We start from the raw sequence: 22,191 nt of genomic DNA on the forward strand, positions 1-22,191 counted from the left end.
GGGTTGTGCAGGTGCCGGTGGACGTCCTTGATGATTCCGATGTCGTGGCCCGTCCTGTTGGCATCGCCCCGGAGATCGATTCCGATGCCGCTGTCCATCCTGTGGACATCGCCCCAGAGATCGATTCCGATGTCGCGGTCAGTCCTGTGGACATCGCCCCAGAAATCGATTCCCATGCCGCTGTCCGTGCTGTGGTCATTGCCCGAGAGATCGATGACAAGAAATAGTTGGTCGCGCTAATCCTTCAGGGTAGTTTGCATTGCCCTGTGTTTAGTTACCAGAACGATGCGTGTTATCAAACCATCTTAGGGCTAGTGCACTGTCTTGTGTGGGCGGATCTTGCTACTTTTGTTTGATAGTGAATCATGCGATGAATCATGCGAACCCTCTCCGAGTTATGGAAACAGATGTATCCTCACCAGCTTTTGATGTAATATATGGCATGCTTAGATGTAAGTTTGAACTATTTATCATATCAGCAGGGCTTGTTTGATGATTCTTGGTGTTAGTAGGCTAGCTACTGTGCGAGCTATAGTACTTGCAAAACACTCACCGAAGAGAAACGTTGGGGCTGATGAGCTCGTGGTACGCTTATACTTATCCCTCGTCGATCGACCAATAGCCCTAGCTCCTAAAATTGTAGGCTTAGCGATCGATCAGACAATAGTCGACACGGATACATTCAGGCCTCATTTGGTTCATAGGGTAGGAAAATCGTAGCAAAAGTACAGAGAACGTGCAACACAAAATCATAGCAGTGCAGAGACGTACTCCCTCCGTTCCAAAATAGATGACCTAGGCGGGCTAGTTTGGCCTAGTGGGTTTCAGTGATATGACGTGGTACAGTGCCGTCCAGTCTTCGCGTGTGGTAGCAGTATTGCGGGTACAGTAAGTTTTCTTGAAGAAGCGGAATTCAACGAAGTCGTGATGGTTCCTTCGTCCGAACAACTTACAGTGGGAAAGGTTGGGCCTGCGATACGACCGGGGTAGACGAGGATAATTTTGTGCATGGCAGGTGGACCAGGATGGTCGACGTCCTACATGTCGGCGAATGAAAGTATTCTTTCCTTTATAGAGGACGAGCAACGAGTATTCATTGTTTATTTTTTATGAAACCTATTGTCTCCACTGTTACTCCTTGACTTTGTCAATGCCTCTCTCTCCTCCACATAAGCGGGGACTACTTGTTATGCATGCGACGGGCAGCTGGCGTCTTGAGGGGCAAGGGCGGTCAGAGCGAGCTCCGGAAGCGGTCCGGACTCCAGAATGGCCCACCTCAGATTATCACCATATATTTGTTGGAGTCCGTGCGCGGCGGGCGGGCGACCTCTTATCCCTCCCTTGTTTCTCTCTTCTCAGCCGACACCCGCCGAGCGATTAGATTTCGGCTATCGCCGGTTTATTCAATTACAGTCCCACATGTCAGTGAAATTGCAAGACAATGGGTGTCCCCTGTAGTGAGCGGCGTGCGAGCCGTACTATCAGGGGTGCGACGCGTATGAGTCGTAAGTGTGCCACCTTTTCCTTTAGAACTTGCGAAGCATAACATTTTCGCGCGATCGATTGATAAAATGACGAGGGTGGTGCTTTCCCGCTCGTTAGGCGGGCTAGTTCGAGTGATATGACGTGCTACGGTGCCATCCACTTGCTCCATTTTTATGTAAGCAAGATAAAAATGGAGGACTATTAGCGATTATAGCATGATAGTTAGAGCATCTCCAGCGCTGGCCCACAAATTTACACCGGCATCTATATGAACTAACCGGACGAAATTCGTGCAAACAAAGGAAATTTCAAATTAAGTGAATGAAATTCATTACATTTCAAAAACTTTTCCTACAAACTGGACGAAATTCATTTCATATTTCACACAAACTGTAGTAAAACGTACTATAAATATAATCTAAACGATCGCCGGCGCCCGACCACCATGTCCAGCCATGAGCCCGAGAAATCCGGCCATTGCCTTTGCCTCCTCCTCATCTGCCTTGATAACCTCCTCCTCCGGAGCACAAGGTTCTGAAGATTTCCGCCTCCACGTCGCCGTCACGCGGCTAATCGGTTGCCGATGTTTACCCCACCAAGCTTGGCGTCGATCGAGTGGAGTAGCGGTGGCCTTCCCGGGACCAGCGTGGCGGCGACCTACCGTGTACTACTCTTCCTCGCTGCCGGCTGCGCCCGTGGACGTGCGCCGGCTTCGTGGTCGTGGCGGCGGAGGGAGGCCGGGGGGGGGGTGCCGGCGATCTCATTCTTTTGCTCCTGTGACAGTACATAGAAGAGAGCTTTGGAGCGCGCCTAGAGAGGAGCCGCCGATGTCCCTCGTCTGCTCCTGTGACAGTACGTCCAAGAGATCTTCGGAGCGCCAGGTGGCCATTGTTGGAGTGGTGCCAACAGAAGGAAGGGACCGGAGGAGAATAAGTGTGGGTCTTTGGCTATGGCTGGGAGCTGGAGCTCAAGTTAATATAGCGGGCGAATGGCAATGAGCCGCGGCAGAAGGATGGACAACTAGCGCCGGAGTAGGTTCGTCGGGCGTGAATGCGGATGCTGCTTCAGTGACTTAACTACAAATGTGTTTGGTTACTGACATGTGGGCCCAATGGGCATCTGCCCCGCATGTTAGTGACACACCAATTGCACCTGCAGTTAAGTCCGGTGAATGCGGCATTGACATTCTGGAGAGATGGTGACTGTTTCAGGAGGGAAGCGTGCGCTAGCGATGGAAGGGGTTTCGGTGTGCAGTGGCACTAAGATTGGTTGGTCACGATAGTACATACTCCATACCATACTACCATAGTACCCTCTCTAGCTAGGTTGTTTTATAGATAGTCATTGTGATGGACGATATACATGAGCAAGGCGGTCCGAGTATGACCGTTGGTGTTGAGCCAGGTTAATACATGCTCGGCGTTCGCGTAGCCTCCATCAAACGTCTAAACAGTAGTGTCAGGCACCGCCGGGGCGCGCAGGTGATGGGCTCGCTGTTTGCGTTGCGCCATGAGCAGGACTTTTATTTAGAGGGCGACGTGCATGCATTAGCATGCTTTGACAGCATGAGCGTGAGTGTCTGACGCGAAGTATTTCATTTTCATTTGGCTGACCAGGGTACGTTGCAGTGACGAGTCCGTGGTTTGATTCCCCACATACGCATAACTTTGGTTTTTACAGTATTTCTTTCTCCATTGATAGGTAGGCCCGCGTAGATAGATAAAGAACAAGAGCTGATGAGGCGCATGTGGACTGTTTGACTGGTCAACTGGACAAATATGCAGCTATACGATGAGCCAGTGACCGTATAATCACCATATCTCGTATACAATGATCAAAGTGAGCTATCAAGACAAGTTCGATGACCACCAATGCATTTTACTTGGTAATAAATGACCAGGATTGAAGGGGAATCCAAATTTGCTTCGTCTTCTGTCCTTGAGCTCTTGACAAACCAATGCACCATACAGTTGTCCGGCCACTCCACCCCAGAGCTCTCACCAAGCGTCGTTCATGCCACCGCGCCGCACATTAACCGGTAAGGCAGTGATGGCATCCCGCCACGCCGAGTTCCTCGCCGCCCACGACCGCACACAAAATGGTAAGGAAGCGATGGCATCCCGCTGTGCCGAGTTCATCGCCGCTCGCGACCTCACAACTATGTGGGAGGAATTTGAAGATGCCTAGGCCGAATGGGCGATAGAGCAAGAGGCGGCCAAAGCTGCAAAGAGGGAGCGGAAAAGTCAGAAAGCACTCAAGAAAAGAGAGGCCCGCCACCGCAAGAAAGAAAAGTGTTGGAAATATGCCCTAGAGGCAATAATAAAAGGATTATTATTATATTTCCTTGTTCATGATAATTGTCTTTTATTCATGCTATAATTGTATTATCCGGAAATCGTAATACACGTGTGAACACATAGACCACAATACGTCCCTAGTAAGCCTCTAGTCGACTAGCTCGTTGGTCAACAGATAGTCATGGTTTCCTGACTATGGACATTAGATGTCGTTGACAACGGGATCACATCATTAGGAGAATGATGTGATGGACAAGACCCATTCCTAAGCATAGCACAAGATCGTGTAGTTCGTTTTGCTAGAGCTTTTTCAATGTCAAGTATCTCTTCCTTAGACCATGAGATCGTGTAACTCCCGGATACCGTAGGAGTGCTTTGGGTGTACCAAACGTCACAACGTAACTGGGTGACTATAAAGGTGCACTACAGGTATCTCTGAAAGTGTCTGTTGGGTTGACACGGATCGAGACTGGGATTTGTCACTCCGTGTTACGGAGAGGTATCACTGGGCCCACTCGGTAGTGCATCATCAAAATGAGCTCAAAGTGACCAAGTGTTTGGTCACGGGATCATGCATTACGGTACGAGTAAAGTGACTTGCCGGTAACGAGACTGAACGAGGTATTGGGATACCGACGATCCAGTCTCGGGCAAGTAACATACCGTCTGACAAAGGGAATAGTATACGGGGTTGCTTGAACCCTCGACATCATGGTTCATCCGATGAGATCATCGAGGAGTATGTGGGAGCCAACATGGGTATCCAGATGCTGCTGTTGGTTATTGACCGGAGAGCTGTCTCGGTCATGTCTGCATGTCTCCCGAACCCGTAGGGTCTACACACTTAAGGTTCGGTGACGCTAGGGTTGTATGAATATGAGTATGCAGCAAACCGAATGTTGTTCGGAGTCCCGGATGAGATCTCGGACGTCACGAGGAGTTCCGGAATGGTCCGGAGGTAAAGAGAACTATATAGGAAGTGTTGTTTCTGCCATCGGGAAAGTTTCGGGGTCACCCGGTATTGTACCGGGACCACCGGAAGGGTCCCGGGGGTCCACCGGGTGGGGCCACCTATCCCGGAGGGCCCCGTGGGCTGAAGTGGAAGGGAAACCAGCCCCTAGTGGGCTCGCGCGCCCCCCTTGCCCTTCCTGCGCCTAGGGTTGGAAACCCTAGGTGGGGGGCGCACCACTTGCCTTTGGGGGCACTCCACCCCCCTGGCCGCCGCCCCCCTTGGGAGATTGCATCTCCCAGGGCCGGCGCCCCCCCTGGGGGCCTATATAAAGGAGGGCAAGGGGGAGGGCAGCCGCACCCCAAGTCTTGGCGCCTCCCTCCCCCTGCTACACCTCGTCCTCCTCCCGCAACAGCTTGGCGAAGCCCTGCCGGAGTTCTGCTACATCCACCACCACGCCATCGTGCTGCTGGATCATCATCAACCTCTCCTTCCCCCTTGCTGGGTCAAGATGGAGGAGACGTCACGCTGACTCTACGTGTGTTGAACGCGGAGGTGCCGTCCGTTCGGCGCTAGGATCTCCGGTGATAGGATCACAACGAGAACGACTACTTCAACCCCGTTCTTTTGAATGCTTCCGGTCGCGATCTACAAAGTGGTATGTAGATGCATCTCTCCTTTCACTCATTGCTTAGATGAACTCATAGATGGATCTTGGTGAAACCGTAGGAAACATTTTATTTTCTGCAATGTTCCCCAACAGTGGCATCATGAGCTAGGTCTGTGCGTAGTTCTCTATTGCACGAGTAGAACACAATTTTGTTGTGGGCGTAGATCTTGTCAACTTGCTTGCCGCTACTAGTCTTTTCTTGCTTCAGCAGTATTGTGGGATGAAGCGGCCCGGACGGACCTTACACGTACGCTTACGTGAGACAGGTTCCACCGACTGACATGCACTAGTTGCATAAGGTGGCTAGCGGGTGTCTGTCTCTTGTTTAGTTGGAGCGGATTAGATGAAAAGGGTCCTTATGAAGGGTAAATAGAAGTTGACAAAATCACGTTGTGGTTATTCGTAGGTAAGAAAACGTTCTTGCTAGAACCCAATTGCAGCCACGTAAAAGATGCAACAACAATTAGAGGACGTCTAACTTGTTTTTGCAGCAATTGTGATGTGATGTGATATGGCCAGAAGTTGTGATGAATGATGACTGAGATATTGTGATGTATGAGATCATGTTCTTGTTATACGAATCATGACTTGCATGTCGATGAGTATGACAACCGGCAGGAGCCATAGGAGTTGTCTTTATTTTTTGTATGACCTGCGTTTCATTAAAGAATGCCATGTAAATTACTTTACTTTATTGCTAAACGCGTTAGCCATAGAAGTAGAAGTAGTCGTTGGCGTGACAACTTCATGAAGACACGATGATGGAGATCATGATGATGGAGATCATGGTGTCAAGCTGGTGACGAAGATGATCATGGAGCCCCGAAGATGGAGATCGAAGGAGCTATATGATATTGGCCATATCATGTCACTACTATATAATTGCATGTGATGTTTATTATGTTTTATGCATTTTGTTTACTTAGAACGGCGGTAGTAAATTTCAAGAAAGTGTTCCCCCTTATAATAATTTCAAGAAAGTGTTCCCCCTAACTGTGCACCGTTGCTAAAGTTCGTCGTTTCGAAGCACCACGTGATGATCGGGTGTGACAGATCCTTACGTTCACATACAACGGATGTAAGACAGATTTACACATGCAGAACACTTAGGGTTAACTTGACGAGCCTAGCATGTACAGACATGGCCTCAGAACACAGAGACCGAAAGGTCGAACATGAGTCGTATGGAAGATACGATCAACATGGAGATGTTCACCGATGATGACTAGTCCGTCTCACGTGATGATCGGACACGGCCTAGTCGACTCGGATCGTGTAACACTTAGATGACTAGAGGGATGTCTAATCTGAGTGGGAGTTCATTAAATAATTTGATTAGATGAACTTAATTATCATGAACTTAGTCTAAAACTTTTGCAAAATATGTCTTGTAGATCAAATGGCCAACGCTCATGTCAACATGAACTTCAACGCGTTCCTAGAGAAAACCAAGCTGAAAGATGATGGCAGCAACTATTCGGGCTGGGTCCGGAACCTGAGGATCATCCTCATAGCAGCCAAGAAAGATTATGTCCTAGATGCACCGGTAGGTGAAGCACCCATCCCAGAGAACCAAGACGTTATGAACACTTGGCAATCACGTGCTGATGATTACTCCCTCGTTCAGTGCGGCATGCTTTACAGCCTAGAACCGGGGCTCCAAAAGCATTTTGAGAAACACGGAGCATATGAGATGTTCGAGGAGCTGAAAATGGTTTTCCAAGCTCATGCCTGGGTCGAGAGATATGAAGTCTCCGACAAGTTCTATAGTTGTAAGATGGAGGAAAACAGTTCTGTCAGTGAGCACATACTCAAAATGTCTGGGTTGCACAACCGCCTGTCCCAGCTGGAGATCATCCTCCCGGACAAGGCGGTCATTGACAGAATCCTTCAGTCGCTCCCACCGAGCTACAAGAGCTTTGTGTTGAACTACAATATGCAGGGGATGGTGAAGACCATTCCTGAATTATTTTCAATGCGGAAGTCAGCAGAGGTTAAAATCAAGAAAGAACATCAAGTGTTGATGGTCAATAAGACCACTAAGTCCAAGAAGGGCAAGGGTAAGAAGAACTTCAAGAAGGACGGCAAAGATGTTGCCGCGCCCGGTAAGCCAGTTGCCGGGAAGAAGTCAAAGAATGGACCCAAGCCTGAGACTGAGTGCTTTTATTGCAAAGGGAAGGGTCACTGGAAGCGGAACTGCCCCAAATACTTAGCGGACAAGAAGGCCGGCAACACTAAAGGTATATATGATATACATGTTATTGATGTGTACCTTACCAGTACTCGTAGTAACTCCTGGGTATTTGATACCGGTGCCGTTGCTCACATTTGTAACTCACAGCAGGAGCTGCGGAATAAGCGGAGACTGGCGAAGGACGAGGTGACGATGCGCGTCGGGAATGGTTCCAAGGTGGATGTGATCGCCGTCGGCACGCTACATCTACATTTACCTACGGGATTAGTTTTCAACCTCAATAATTGTTATTTAGTGCCAAGTTTGAGCATGAACATTGTATCTGGATCTCGTTTGATACGAGATGGCTACTCATTTAAATCCAAGAATAATGGTTGTTCTATTTATATGAGAGATATGTTTTATGGTCATGCCCCGATGGTCAATGGTTTATTCTTAATGAATCTCGAACGTAATGTTACACATATTCATAGTGTGAATACCAAAAGATGTAAAGTTGATAACGATAGTCCCACATACTTGTGGCACTGCCGCCTTGGTCACATTGGTGTCAAGCACATGAAGAAGCTCCATGCTAATGGACTTTTAGAGTCTCTAGATTATGAATCATTTGACACATGCGAACCATGCCTCATGGGCAAAATGACCAAGACCCCGTTCTCCGGAACAATGGAGCGAGCAACCAACTTATTGGAAATCATACATACTGATGTGTGTGGTCCAATGAGCGTTGAGGCTCGTGGAAGATATCGTTATGTTCTCACTCTCACTGATGACTTGAGTAGATATGGGTATGTCTACTTGATGAAACACAAGTCTGAGACCTTTGAAAAGTTCAAGGAATTTCAGAATGAAGTAGAGAATCAACGTGACCAAAAGATAAAATTCTTACGATCGGATCGTGGAGGAGAATATTTAAGTCACGAATTTGGTACACACTTAAGAAAATGTGGAATCATTTCACAACTCACGCCGCCTGGAACACCTCAGCGTAACGGTGTGTCCGAACGTCGTAATCGCACTCTATTGGATATGGTACGATCTATGATGTCTCTTACCGATTTACCGCTATCATTTTGGGGATACGCTCTAGAGACAGCTACATTCACTTTAAATAGGCCACCGTCTAAATCTGTTGAGACGACACGTATGAATTATGGTTTGGGAAGAAACCTAAGCTATCATTTATAAAAGTTTGGGGATGCGATGCTTTTGTCAAGAAACTTCAACCCGAAAAGCTCGAACCCGAGTCGGAAAAATGCGTCTTCATAGGATACCCTAAGGAAACCATTGGGTATACCTTCTACTTAAGATCCAAGGGCAAGTTCTTCGTTGCCAAGAACAGATCCTTTCTGGAAAAAGAGTTTCTCTTGAAAGGAGTAAGTGGGAGGAAAGTAGAACTCGATGAAGTACTACCTCTTGAACCGGAAAGTAGTGCAGCTCAGGAAAACGTTCATGTTGTGCCTACACTGACTAGAGAGGAAATTAATGATGATCAAGGTACCCCTGATCAAGTTGCTACTGAACTTCATAGGTCCACAAGGACACGTTCCACACCAGAGTGGTATGGCAACCCTGTCCTGGAAATCATGTTGTTAGACAACGGTGAACCTTCGAACTATGAAGAAGCGATGGCGGGCCCAGATTCGAACAAATGGCTAGAAGCCATGCAATCCGAGATAGAATCCATTTATGAAAACAAAGTATGGACTTTGACTAACCTGCCCGATGATCGGCGAGCGATAGAAAACAAATGGATCTTTAAGAAGAAGACGGACGTGGATGGTAATGTCACCATCTATAAAGCTTGACTTGTCGCTAAGGGTTATCGGCAAGTTCAAGGGGTTGACTATGATGAGACTTTCTCTCCCGTAGCGAAGCTGAAGTCCATCCGAATCATGTTAGCAGTTGCCGCATACTATGATTATGAGATATGGCAGATGGACGTCAAAACGGCATTCCTTAACGGGCATCTTAAGGAAGAACTGTATATGATGCAGCTGGAGGGTTTTGTCGATCCTAAGAATGCTAACGAAGTATGCAAGCTCCAGCGATCCATTTATGGGCTGGTGCAAGCATCTCGGAGTTGGAACATTCGTTTTGATGAGATGATCAAAGCGTTTGGGTTTATGCAGACTTATGGAGAAGCCTGCGTTTACAAGAAAGTGAGTGGGAGGTCTGTACATTTCTCATATTATATGTAGATGACATACTTTTGATGGGAAATGATATAGAATTCTTGGACAGCATTAAGGCCTACTTGAATAAGTGTTTTTCAATGAAGGACCTTGGAGAAACTGCTTACATATTAGGCATCAAGATCTATAGGGATAGATCGAGACGCCTCATAGGTCTTTCACAAAGCACATACCTTGATAAGATTTTGAAGAAGTTCAAAATGGATCAGTCCAAGAAAGGGTTCTTGCCTGTACTGCAAGGTGTGAGATTGAGCTCGGCTCAGTGCCCGACCACGGCAAAAGATAAAGAAGAGATGAGCGTCGTCCCCTATGCCTCAGCCATAGGATCTATTATGTATGCCATGCTGTGTACCAGACCTGATGTAAACCTTGCCGTAAGTTTGGTAGGAAGGTACCAAAGTAATCCCGGCAAGGAACACTGGACAGCGGTCAAGAATATCTTGAAGTACCTGAAAAGGACAAAGGACATGTTTCTTGTTTATGGAGGTGACAAAGAGCTCGTCATAAAGGGTTACATCGACGCTAGCTTCGACACAGATTTGGATGACTCTAAGTCACAAACCGGATACGTGTATATGTTGAATGGTGGAGCAGTAAGCTAGTCCAGCTGCAAGCAGAGCGTCGTGGCAGGATCTACATGTGAAGCGGAGTACATTGCAGCCTCAGAGGCAGCGCATGAAGCAATTTGGGTGAAGGAGTTCATCACCGACCTAGGAGTCATACCCAATGCGTCGGGGCCGATCAAACTCTTCTGTGACAACACTAGAGCTATTGCCCTTGCCAAGGAGCCCAGGTTTCACAAGAAGACCAGGCACATCAAGCGTCGCTTCAACTCCATCCGTGAAAATGTTCAAGATGGAGACATAGATATTTGCAAAGTACATACGGATCTGAATGTCGCAGATCTGTTGACTAAACCTCTCTCGCGAGCAAAACATGATCAACACCAGAACTCTATGGGTGTTCGATTCATCACAATGTAACTAGATTATTGACTCTAGTGCAAGTGGGAGACTGTTGGAAATATGCCCTAGAGGCAATAATAAAAGGATTATTATTATATTTCCTTGTTCATGATAATTGTCTTTTATTCAAGCTATAATTGTATTATCTGGAAATTGTAATACACGTGTGAATACATAGACCACAATACGTCGCTAGTAAGCCTCTAGTTGACTAGCTCGTTGGTCAACATATAGTCATGGTTTCCTGACTATGGATATTAGATGTCATTGACAACGGGATCACATCATTAGGAGAATGATGTGATGGACAAGACCCATTCCTAAGCATAGCACAAGATCGTGTAGTTCGTTTTGCTAGAGCTTTTTGAATGTAAAGTATGTCTTCCTTAGACCATGAGATCGTGTAACTCCCGGATACCGTAGGAGTGCTTTGGGTGTACCAAACGTCACAACGTAACTGGGTGACTATAAAGGTGCACTACAGGTATCTCCGAAAGTGTCTGTTGGGTTGACACGGATCGAGACTGGGATTTGTCACTCCGTGTTACGGAGAGGTATCACTGGGCCCACTCGGTAGTGCATCATCAAAATGAGCTCAAAGTGACCAAGTGTCTGGTCACGGGATCATGCATTACAGTACGAGTAAAGTGACTTGCCGGTAACGAGACTGAACGAGGTATTGGGATACTGAAGATCGAGTCTCGGGCAAGTAACATACCGTCTGACCAAGGGAATAGTATACGAGGTTGCTTGAACCCTCGACATCGTGGTTCATCCGATGAGATCATCGAGGAGTATGTGGGAGCCAACATGGGTATCCAGATCCCGCTGTTGGTTATTGACCGAAGAGCTGTCTCGGTCATGTCTGCATGTCTCCCGAACCCGTAGGGTCTACACACTTAAGGTTCGGTGACGCTAGGGTTGTATGAATATGAGTATGCAGCAAACCGAATGTTGTTAGGAGTCCTGGATGAGATCCCGGACGTCACGAGGAGTTCCGGAATGGTCCGGAGGTAAAGAAAACTATATAGGAAGTGTTGTTTCGGCCATCAGGAAAGTTTCGGGGTCAGCCGGTATTGTACCGGGTCCACCGGAAGGGTCCCGGGGGTCCACCGGGTGGGGCCACCTATCCCGGAGGGCCCCGTGGGCTGAAGTGGGAGGGGAACCAGCCCCTAGTGGGCTGGTGCGCTCCCCCCTTGGGCCCCCCTGCGCCTAGGGTTGGAAACCCTAGGTGGGGGGGCGCACCACTTGCCTTGGGGGGCACTCCACCCCCCTGGCCGCCACCCCCCTTGGGAGATTGCATCTCCCAGGGCCGGAGCCCCCCCCCTGGGGGCCTATATAAAGGAGGGCAAGGGGGAGGGCAGCCGCACCCCAAGTCTTGGCGCCTCCCTCCCCCTGCTACACCTCGTCCTTCTCCCGCAGCAGCTTGGCAAAGCCCTGCCGGAGTTCTGCTGCATCCACCACCACGCCGTCGTGCTGCTGGATCATCATCAACCTCTCCTTCCCCCTTGCTGGATCAAGACGGAGGAGACTTCATGCTCACCGTACGTGTGTTGAACGCAGAGGTGTCGTCCGTTCGGCGCTAGGATCTCCGGTGATAGGATCACGACGAGAACGACTACTACAACCCCGTTCTTTTGAACGCTTCCGCTCGCGATGTACAAAGTGGTATGTTGATGCATCTCTCCTTTCACTCGTTTCTTAGATGAACTCATAGATGGATCTTGGTGAAACCGTAGGAAAAATTTTATTTTCTGCAACGTTCCCCAACAAAAAGGACGCACGTGCTGCTGCGGAGAGGTCGGCGGAGATCCAAGCACGGTGGGGTGTCGCCGACAAAGCCGGGAAGGAGAACGACGGCGTCTGGCCAGCATGTGAGAAGTAGTAGTACTAGTAGTTAGTGTGTGTGTCTGTGTCTGAGTACAAGCATGTACCAGTACTACTAGTTACTACTGTAGTTTTTAGAGCAAATTACCAGTACATTAGCCTAGACTAAATGGAAAAATTCATATGCTATGCATCAAATGGCATCTCTTTCTCTATAGGAATTGAGATGCATGTCATCTCACTTCCTATGATTTTCATATTCCTATAAAATTTCTATCCTATGAACGAAAGGAGGCCTCTGTTGGAGTAACTACTGTAGCTAGCAGTACTGCTGGTACAGTAGTTTTCTTCAAGAAGCAGAATTCAACGATGTCATGATGGTTCCTTCGTCCAAGCAACATCAAAGTGGGAAGTGGGGCTGTGATTTGACGGCTCATTAGTCATTGTTAGTGCGGCGCGACGACCTGGGTGACTCTCCCTTGGAGTTCTGCGTGCATGGCAAGTGGACCATGATGGTCGATGTCCCACATGTTGGCGAACGGAAGTATTCTTTCCGATATCGAGGAGCAATGAAACCGCATGGTATAGTATCACTGCTGATTGGTTCGCAAAAAAATAGTATCACTACTGATTTATAATTATTTTTTATTTCTGATGAATGCTAGCGTTTCAACTCTTACGACGAAGGGTGCCAAACACGACACGTGTTGGATGTCCCACATGTCAGTGAAAGGAGTGCGACATGAACAGCGTGGTAGAGCCCAGCATAAAAAACAGCGTGGTAGAGCGTCTCCACTTCTTCCACTTCTGCATCGGAGACCACACGTAGTAGTACTTAGTGGTATGAACAATACAAAGTGCGACCTGGAGAGAAAGACACGTCTAGTTGGAAGGTCTCTGGGCATACAAGTAAACAAATATAGAAGTTAATATGTGCCTCCAACTAATATAGTAGTAGTAGAGTACTTAGGCACGTAGTCAATAACATCACCGTGCATTGCACATACAACATTTAGTGGTAGTACGTAGTAAGAGACAAATGCCGCCCAAGAGTTCCCTTCTCGACCCACTTTTGGGTGTTTGGTAGAGTGTATGGAGGGTGCATGAGTCCACACTAGTTTAGCACAAATACACTAGAAGCATGCATGAAGAGAGCATGCATGAAGAGGGGTGTTGAGTTGAGCATGCATGAAGAGGGGTGTTGAGTTGAGCATGCATGAAGAGGGGTGTTGAGTTGAGCATGCATGAAGAGGGGTGTTGAGTTGAGCATGCATGAAGAGGGAACAACTATGCTGAGACGAGAACGCAACCTAACACACCCTATATGCCACGCATGTTCATACCATTTGTGCCTTTCTACTTCACTTACTGCGCTACATTACTCGGGTTCGTACGTCCACTCCTGGGTACATGTCCGTCTCGTAGTTCCAGTCCCGCGTGTTCTTCATATAGATGGAACGATCCTTGCATAACATGTACACCTTGATGCAAGATGTCTCGCGTGTTGGCAAAAGGATGAACAAAGCTCATGTAAAAAAATAGAGTGGAAGAACATAGATTCCGGACGACCGAGAAGGAGCAAGGAACCTCGTGGTGGAGCGTCTGCACTCATAATATTTAATATTATTCAGTGATATAAAATTAACAAATCATCTCCACACTGGACTTGAAGAGTACGAAACACAACAGCCCAGTGTAGTTACATCATACTAGTACATGGCTAACCCACGCTATCACCATATTTCTTGGCTTCCGTGCGACACCTATCTCTAGTAATCCAGCAGCATGTATGGCTTCTCCCTCCTCGTCTCTATCAAAGTGCGGAGGGCTGGTGTTTTTGCCGTCTATTGAGGTCGGTTAACTCATCACATGTTAGCGACATGCAAAGAGCATTCTAAAAAAATTCCTTTCACGTTCCGTTTTCAAAAAGAAAAAAATCATTTCACATACGAATTTGCCTGTATGCTTTGAGCAACTTGCATGTCCTATACTACTCGTGTTTGATACTCTAACTTAGCTAGAGGTTAGACTAACTCATGACTAAGCCTGAACTAACTGTAGCCAAAGAGGTGTTTGGGTGATAGGATTAGATTGACAATAAATGCACTTGATGGAGGGAGAAAAGTGATTTTTTAGTGGTCCCAATGAGAACTATCTCCAGTTAGCACCTCTTGGGTGGGATAGTTTTTTTTGGTGGATTCGGTGCAACTTGCTCCAATTTAAACCCTCATGCTTGGATACTTTAGGGCAATTTGAGCCCCAACTAGCTCAAAATAACTCTAACCCATGGGTCCAAACAGGACCTATGGCCAGTCTCGACGCGGAGCAGTCACGTGCACCGGGAAGCGGCACTCTCTCAGCCGTCGCGCCACTTCAAAGCCGGCGCCAGTGAGAGGTCGCCTCCACTCTGGCCGGGCATTAATGCGGCACTGACGCTCCAGGGAGACGCTGACAGTTTCACGCGGGAAGCGCGCGCTGGCAAGGGAGTATAGGTTTTGAACTGTTTAGTGTAGTACTCCCTCCGTTTCAGTTTACAAGTCCTGCTCGTATACCTAGGTTGTCAATTTTTTCATCCTAATATAAACTATATAACACAAAAATTATACCTTTTGAAAATACAACATCTGAAGCTTATATTGGTATATTTTTTGTAATATATGACTTATGTTACGTTGGTCAAATTGAAGACCTAGGGGTATGTGCATGCCTTATAAACTGAGAGAGAGGGAGTACTGGTAGTTTGCAAAACTACTCAATTATTGCACTCAGTTTCCTAAGAAATTATGGTAAAAAACATTACTCCACAGCCCGCTTCCCTTCTCCTTCCTCTTCCACCGCCTGCGCATGTCCACGGGAAGAGACCAGTCAACCCTTATATAGGAGTGCTAGCACAAAAATATGCATGCATGACCACTAAAATTTCCATATAAAAGCGCCGTTCTGGCAGGAGTATGGTGTATGTTGTTACCTTCGGCCGGGCCATGGCTACCAGGCGACGGCGACCAGAGAAGAGGCGGCGGGAGGGGAATGAATGCAGCTACTGTTTGGGTTCGCCTTCCGGCTTAAATAAATGCGCAGCATCACGTGTACCCGTGGGTGCACAAATTGTAACATACGTGTCTGCTTAAGTGGGCGTCACGTAACTGGTGTGTGTGAGAGAGAGATTCTGAGAGACAGAGTGCGTGTGTGCGACTCTACTCTTCGGACATGTACTCAACCTTTTGCATCGGGATATAAGTATATTGGTATTTACTTTAGCTAGTGATTTACGTGGCCATGTTAACATGGTTGTGTCAAAAAAATGTCACTTCCTGCTCGTGATTTGTGTTATATAATTACAAGCAAGATTCTCGTGCATTGCACGGAACATCAATATGGATTTTTTTACAAAACACCTGTTATGATTGACCCATGCAGAAGTAATCCCATGTGTAAAAACTAATGATATCTCGAGAATTTTATCGGAAAACTGGTATCTCGAGAATGTCATCGAAAAATGAAAGATGAGAGATAAGGCGAGGAGGAGTGGAGCGTGGTGGTGACTGGTGGTCGGAATGGGCGGAGGCATGGGGATGGATGGCGCCGGCAGGCGGCAGCGGCCACCATGCATGCTAGATTGTTCCTGAGACTTATTCCTTTTTTAATTGCTGAGCAATGAGGTTGTGGGAGATAATGATGTGGAGAGAGGTGCGGGTATCTTTGGTAAAATTATCATAGTTTCCTTTCTATTCGTCAGATATAGATCATACGGTGTGTATTACAAGATGGCAGGCAAACCATCATCGCCAACTCATTTTTTTATAAGGGTACAGATGATAAGTTTGCCGACTACTAAAGTAAAGTGGAATTTGTCCATGTTATGCAAGTAAATAAAGGTGATTGTTTATCTACGGGTAAGGTTGGATGAAGGGTGGTAGGAACAAATGCTCCGCCTAGAGCATGTGTGTGTGAGATGGAGTCTTAGTGTGTGTGTGGGGTGTGTGTGTGTGTGTGAGAGAGAGAGAGAGAGGGAGAGAGAGAGAGATGGAGTCTTAGTGTGTGTGTGGGGGGGGGGGTGCGTGCGTGCGTGTGTGTAAGTGTGCATGGCTTCATCATAGAGAGGTGATGTGTATGGCAGACGCCACCAACGATGGGTTGCGAGAGAGAAAACGCCCGTAGAGAGGGAAGAGAAGGTGTGTGCGCGTGAGAGGAGTCGATATCTAGAGAACGTGTTTGTTCGAGAGACACCGAGGAAGACTACTATATATCGATGGTGCATGTAGGCGGGAATTAAAAAAAGGGATGGTCTTATTGGTTTCGGGGATATAGGGGAAGAGTGAGAGGCGGGGGGGGGGGGTAGCTAGAAGGAGATTCTTAAGTGTGAGTGTGTGTTTTACCCATCCAGGCGGAAGTTATGTGCACAAAAGAGTAGAACGATTCGATGTGGCGTTAGGATTGAGGGTAATTAACTACATATGGAGATATAGAGACCTTGAACGTGCATGTGTGAGAGGTATACATGTATACATGGGGTGTATGTGTGTGTGCGCGTGCATGATCGAGATAAAAGAAAGAAGACATAAGTCATAAGATCAACGACATGGGAGAGACGGATCGGTATGACAATATGCATGCATGTGAGAATGCAGAGAAGAAGGCCCGACAATTGAGCATGCGTTTTTGTCTTTAAGAGATAGTGGCGTGGGCTGGAGCATGCATCTATGGCGAGCAGAGGGAGTGAGGCACAACGATTGTGCAAAAGAGATCAACCTATAACTGCATATGTATGGAGAGACATTTATAGTGTGGGTGATAGGAAGCAAGACTCCGTGCGAGAAACAGATGTTGACGGAGAAACTATAGATAGATACAGAGATGGAGATGCTAGCTAGAGGGACATCCGCTAGTTTGGGTGTTGGAGATGATCGCCGGGTGGTTCAGAGGGTGAAGTTATATATGTGTGTGAGAGGGCACTTGACTGCATTTAGAGAGAAACATATGTAGTGTGCATGATAGGAATCAAGAGTGAGGGCGAGAAAGAAGGTTCATGGAGAAACAGATAAATAGAAAGATAAAGATGCTAGCTAGTGTGCGTTAGACATAGGAGTTGAGTGGATCAGAAGGCTGAGTTATGTGTGTGGGTGTGAGAGAGATAGAGAGAGGGTGCATGTGAGTCACATACAAACAGGTATCAAAGAGAAATGAGATCCCGAGAGACGGAGTTTTGTGTCTACGATAGAGAAAGATATTTCACAACGAGAGTGATAGCTAGAGAGACATATGAGGGAACACAAGATATATCTAGGGAGAGAGAGTGTGTGTGAGCGGCATACAAGAGAACAATGGAGAAATATGAAACCCTGGGAGACAGAGTTTGTGTTTGTGTGTGAGAAAGAGATATTTAAGAGGAAGAGTCACAGGTTCTTATATCTAAGGAGCGAAAGACACCTCTGTATGAGGGTGTGCGAGTGGAACACATGGGAATAGTAGAGAGGAATGAGACCCCGGGAGACAAAGTTTTGTCTTTGTGTGAGAGAGAGAGATTCGTCATGGAGAATCATAGTTAGAGACACATAGCAGGGAGCGAGATATACTTAGAGAGAGATAGAGTGATGAAGGTTGCGGGAGAAAGTACCATCAGTGTGTTATGAAGATAAAAGATCATTGTCGACATACATGTAGCATGAGAGATACCTGAGAGACGATGAACGCGTATAGGTCCAGAGAGATAGTCCTATATAAGCATGAGTGATAGCTATATGAGATGAATATTTGGATTAAAGGGGATTCAAATATTTAAACTGGAGATCACGACATCGATAATATCATAACGCAAATTTGTGTATCAAACATGCATATTCATTTGAATTTGGGCACACGTGTAATGTTATATAGTTTATCAATATTGGTGATCCATAGATTCTTTAATTACAAACAATGCATGGTTTATATGCAATTAATGTCTAAACGGGATTACACTATATGTTGCGTGTGTGAAACACATTATACATGTTTGAGAAGTAAAAAAACCGCATGAAAGACACATTAATTGGAGAAAGTTAGCGAGGAATGCATACTTTGGATTTCAACATAAAGTGGTTTCAAATATTTGAAAATCCAAATTGATGGATACAACCTTATAAATCTGAGATCGTGCCATTTGTAAACCATATGTATAAATGGTGTTGTGCTTTTGAAAGTATATATAAAAAAAATGATGTATATAGAATGTAATCCCAATTGAAAATGGATCCCGCCCGAAAAAAATAGAATACAAACGGGATTCGAATTGAGTTGGCACGAGCATAAACGTGCACTCTGAGAGATGGAAATTACTACTGCCTATCCCTGCCACGCAAAGCCTATCTACTGGATTTCTCTAGGTTTTGATAGGGGTAGGTTTGTAATTTCACCCAAATGTGACGTAATCGCCTCTCAGCCGGATTCAAACACGATGGGCGCCAAAACACAGTGTGTCCTCGGTCGAAATCGACTCCCTCCCTGATTCATAATCATATACACGATGGGCGCCAAAACACAGTGTGTCCTCGGCCGAAATCGACTCCCTCCCCGATTCATATTCATATACACGGTGGGCGTCAAAAACAAACTCTCGTCGGCAAATATTTGGAGTATGTGAGATTACCGTCCTATCCCCAACTAACTAATGTTGCTGTGATGTAGTAGAAATTTGAAACGGGGGCTAAGTTTGTAAATTTCCTCGCATTTGAGACAAGTGTGCCCTGAATACATGGTTCCCCTTCCTCTCTACCTCCCTTTTCCCCGTTCGTACTCCGTGGGCGCCAAAACACCCTCTCCACCCTACCCTCCTCCATCCGCCGCCGCCCGCCACCCCATCCACCGCTGTCCTCCTCCACCATGCCGGAGCTGATACGCCGACGCCGCCGTCCATTACAAGAGATCGACCTCTCTCATCCACGGCTTCGGACCGGGATCCTTGCATCCCGTCCTCTCGCTTCATCCCCGCCGTCATCCACCTTGTCGGTGCCGCTCCTACGACCGTCTCGTCCACCGCACCCCACCACAACCGTCTACCCTCCTAGATCTGGTTCCACGCCGCCGACAGCCATCGCTACCGCAGCACCATCAAATTCTCAGCAGATGCGTACACGGAGCTGCACCAGAGGCGGTACTCTTTCGTATCTGCTCACCTTATTTATCGCAGCAAGAAAATAGATCGCCACTGCTTTACTCTGATTTCTTGTCTTGGTTGCGAAGTTGCCTTTGTCCGGTTTGCACCTTCAGATCCGCCATGGCACGCTCAACACTATACTCCCAATGCTTATGGTTTTCCCATTTTATATTGCACACTAGTTAAATCACAGTAGACTAAATTTTTCAGAGCTCGCCGGAGTTCGCCGGTGCAAACGAAGGGGCTCGGGTGGTTGTGGGGACTCGTCAAACAAAGAAAACTCAACGCGGGTGGGGGTTGGGGCAAGGGTGGGGGTGGGGTGGCGGAGGAACACGGGCGGTGGGTGCCGGTGGTCTGGCCGGCGGCCCGTGCGGTGTTCTGTTTGAGAAGAATCAGGGACGAGGAAGAAGATGGGTTAGGAGACGTAGGATCTTCATCCAACCGCCTGAAATGGTCGAGAGACAGCTGGGATTTGCATTCTTAATGCGCTCTGGTTCATCATGTGTGGGCACTGCGCAACCAACATTTTATTTTCCAAAATCTGCTTGCTCTTCTTTACCATGTTCCTGTTCCGTTCTTCTTTAATATGTAATCTCTCCGTTCCTAAATACAAGTCTTTGTATAGATTCCACCATGGACTACATATGGAGCAAAATGAGTGAATCTACACTCTAAAATGTATCTGGATACATCTGTATGTGATCCATAGTGGAAATCTCTACCAAGACTTATATTTTGGAATGGAGGGAGTTTGATAGTAGTACAGTATGTTCGTTGTACTGAAGATGAGCAGGGACATTTGCAGTGTAGAGGTCTATACGGTCGGTTGTAATGGACACTTTGAGCCTCTTTGATTCGTAGGATCTTGTAAACATAGGAATGGGATTTGTGGTGGCCTGCCCACTTGAATCCTATAAGAACAGCAAGGAAATGTGGGGAGTTGTGTTGCCTTTGAGAGTTACACTGATATTAACAGTACCGCACCTTCACTTGAAGAGAGCTGGTATCCGAAGCCTTTCTAGCTGTACCGGCAAACTAGCACATATATTCCAGCAAGTTCCACTTTGCTGAGTTTACTCTGATGCTTAAGGTTTTCTCGTTATATCTACACTATGATCTATGTAGCTGCTTTGTGTCGCACTAGCAGCAGTCCACTCGTGAAGCTAAAAACTACAATGACTCACAAAATTGGCACCAAGGCATTGGGTGCCATTCTGGATGCAATGAAACTCATACGCTCCCCACCTGTTGACTCTTGTTCAGAATATGATCCTAATGACTCTTTTCCAAAATTGCCACATATAGAGAGACAGCATGGAATTGCATTTCTTTGGGCGCTGTGATTCATCATGAGTGGGCAACCAACATTGTATGCAATGAAGCGGAACCTCAAGAATATGCTTCCTCTTCTGTTCTTTAACATGTTCCTCTTTGTTTATTCTGTATTTAGTACGTACAGTATGTTCCTTGTCAGGAAGGGGCGCAGGGACATCTGCAGTCAACAGCTGATAGAGCTGGCATCTACGTGATTGATAGGCTTTCAATTACTAGCGGCAATACAACACCGTATTTTCAAGCCAGTTCCACTTTCCCGATTTATATATCTTTGTTATGCTGTACCCCTGTTATGTACACTATGATCTGCCTAGTTGATGTGTTCTCTAGTTATCATGGTTTGGCAATAAAATCTCTATACAGTATATTATGAACCTGTCATCTGCCAGCTATCCTTACTTCTGGAGACTATTTTTTTGTGTACTTGTGCTAGATTAATAAATGCACGCACCATATTACAGCACACATGAGCTCTCTCATCAGAATCCAGTGATAGCACACAAGTGTTTACAAGGGCACCCCTATATTAGAATATCATCTGCATTACAAAGATAATCTCACAACTATTTATGTTTTCATGGTTCTCAGATATTATACGTAATTATAGTGAATATCATAATCCGTGCATCAGAAGAATATTGTGGAACACTGCAATGACTTACAAAATTGGCACCAAGGCATTGAGTTCCATTCTAGAAGCAATGAAACTCATACGCTCCCCACCTGTTGATTCTTGTTCAGAATATCATCCTAATGACTATTCTAACCTCAAGGAGTCAAAGGCAGATGGCATGTCCTATTCACCCATCAAGGTGCCTGTTCTAATTTGGCAAGGTTTTATTGATTGCGCGTATCTTGCATATGTTGTCTTGCATTTCTTCTAGTTTGTTGCACCGCCATCTGCTTAGTTTACTCATCATATAACGCGAGATGCCATGCCCATCCATTATCAATACATATTCCATCTATCATCATACCATGTTTTTCCACTCAAATGTTGTTCTTGTGCATTAGACATCAAAAAGGAAGACGGTGATTGCCGAACCCGAAGGAGCACCAGCAAAGTCCTTGGAAAACGTGGTTTTGCCGGAGAAATCAGACAACACCCCACTTATATTGGATGTACAACTAGTGACACA

The sequence above is a fragment of the Triticum aestivum genome, chromosome 6B, assembly GCF_018294505.1.
Source record: "Triticum aestivum cultivar Chinese Spring chromosome 6B, IWGSC CS RefSeq v2.1, whole genome shotgun sequence".
NCBI classification, from domain to species: domain Eukaryota; kingdom Viridiplantae; phylum Streptophyta; class Magnoliopsida; order Poales; family Poaceae; genus Triticum; species Triticum aestivum.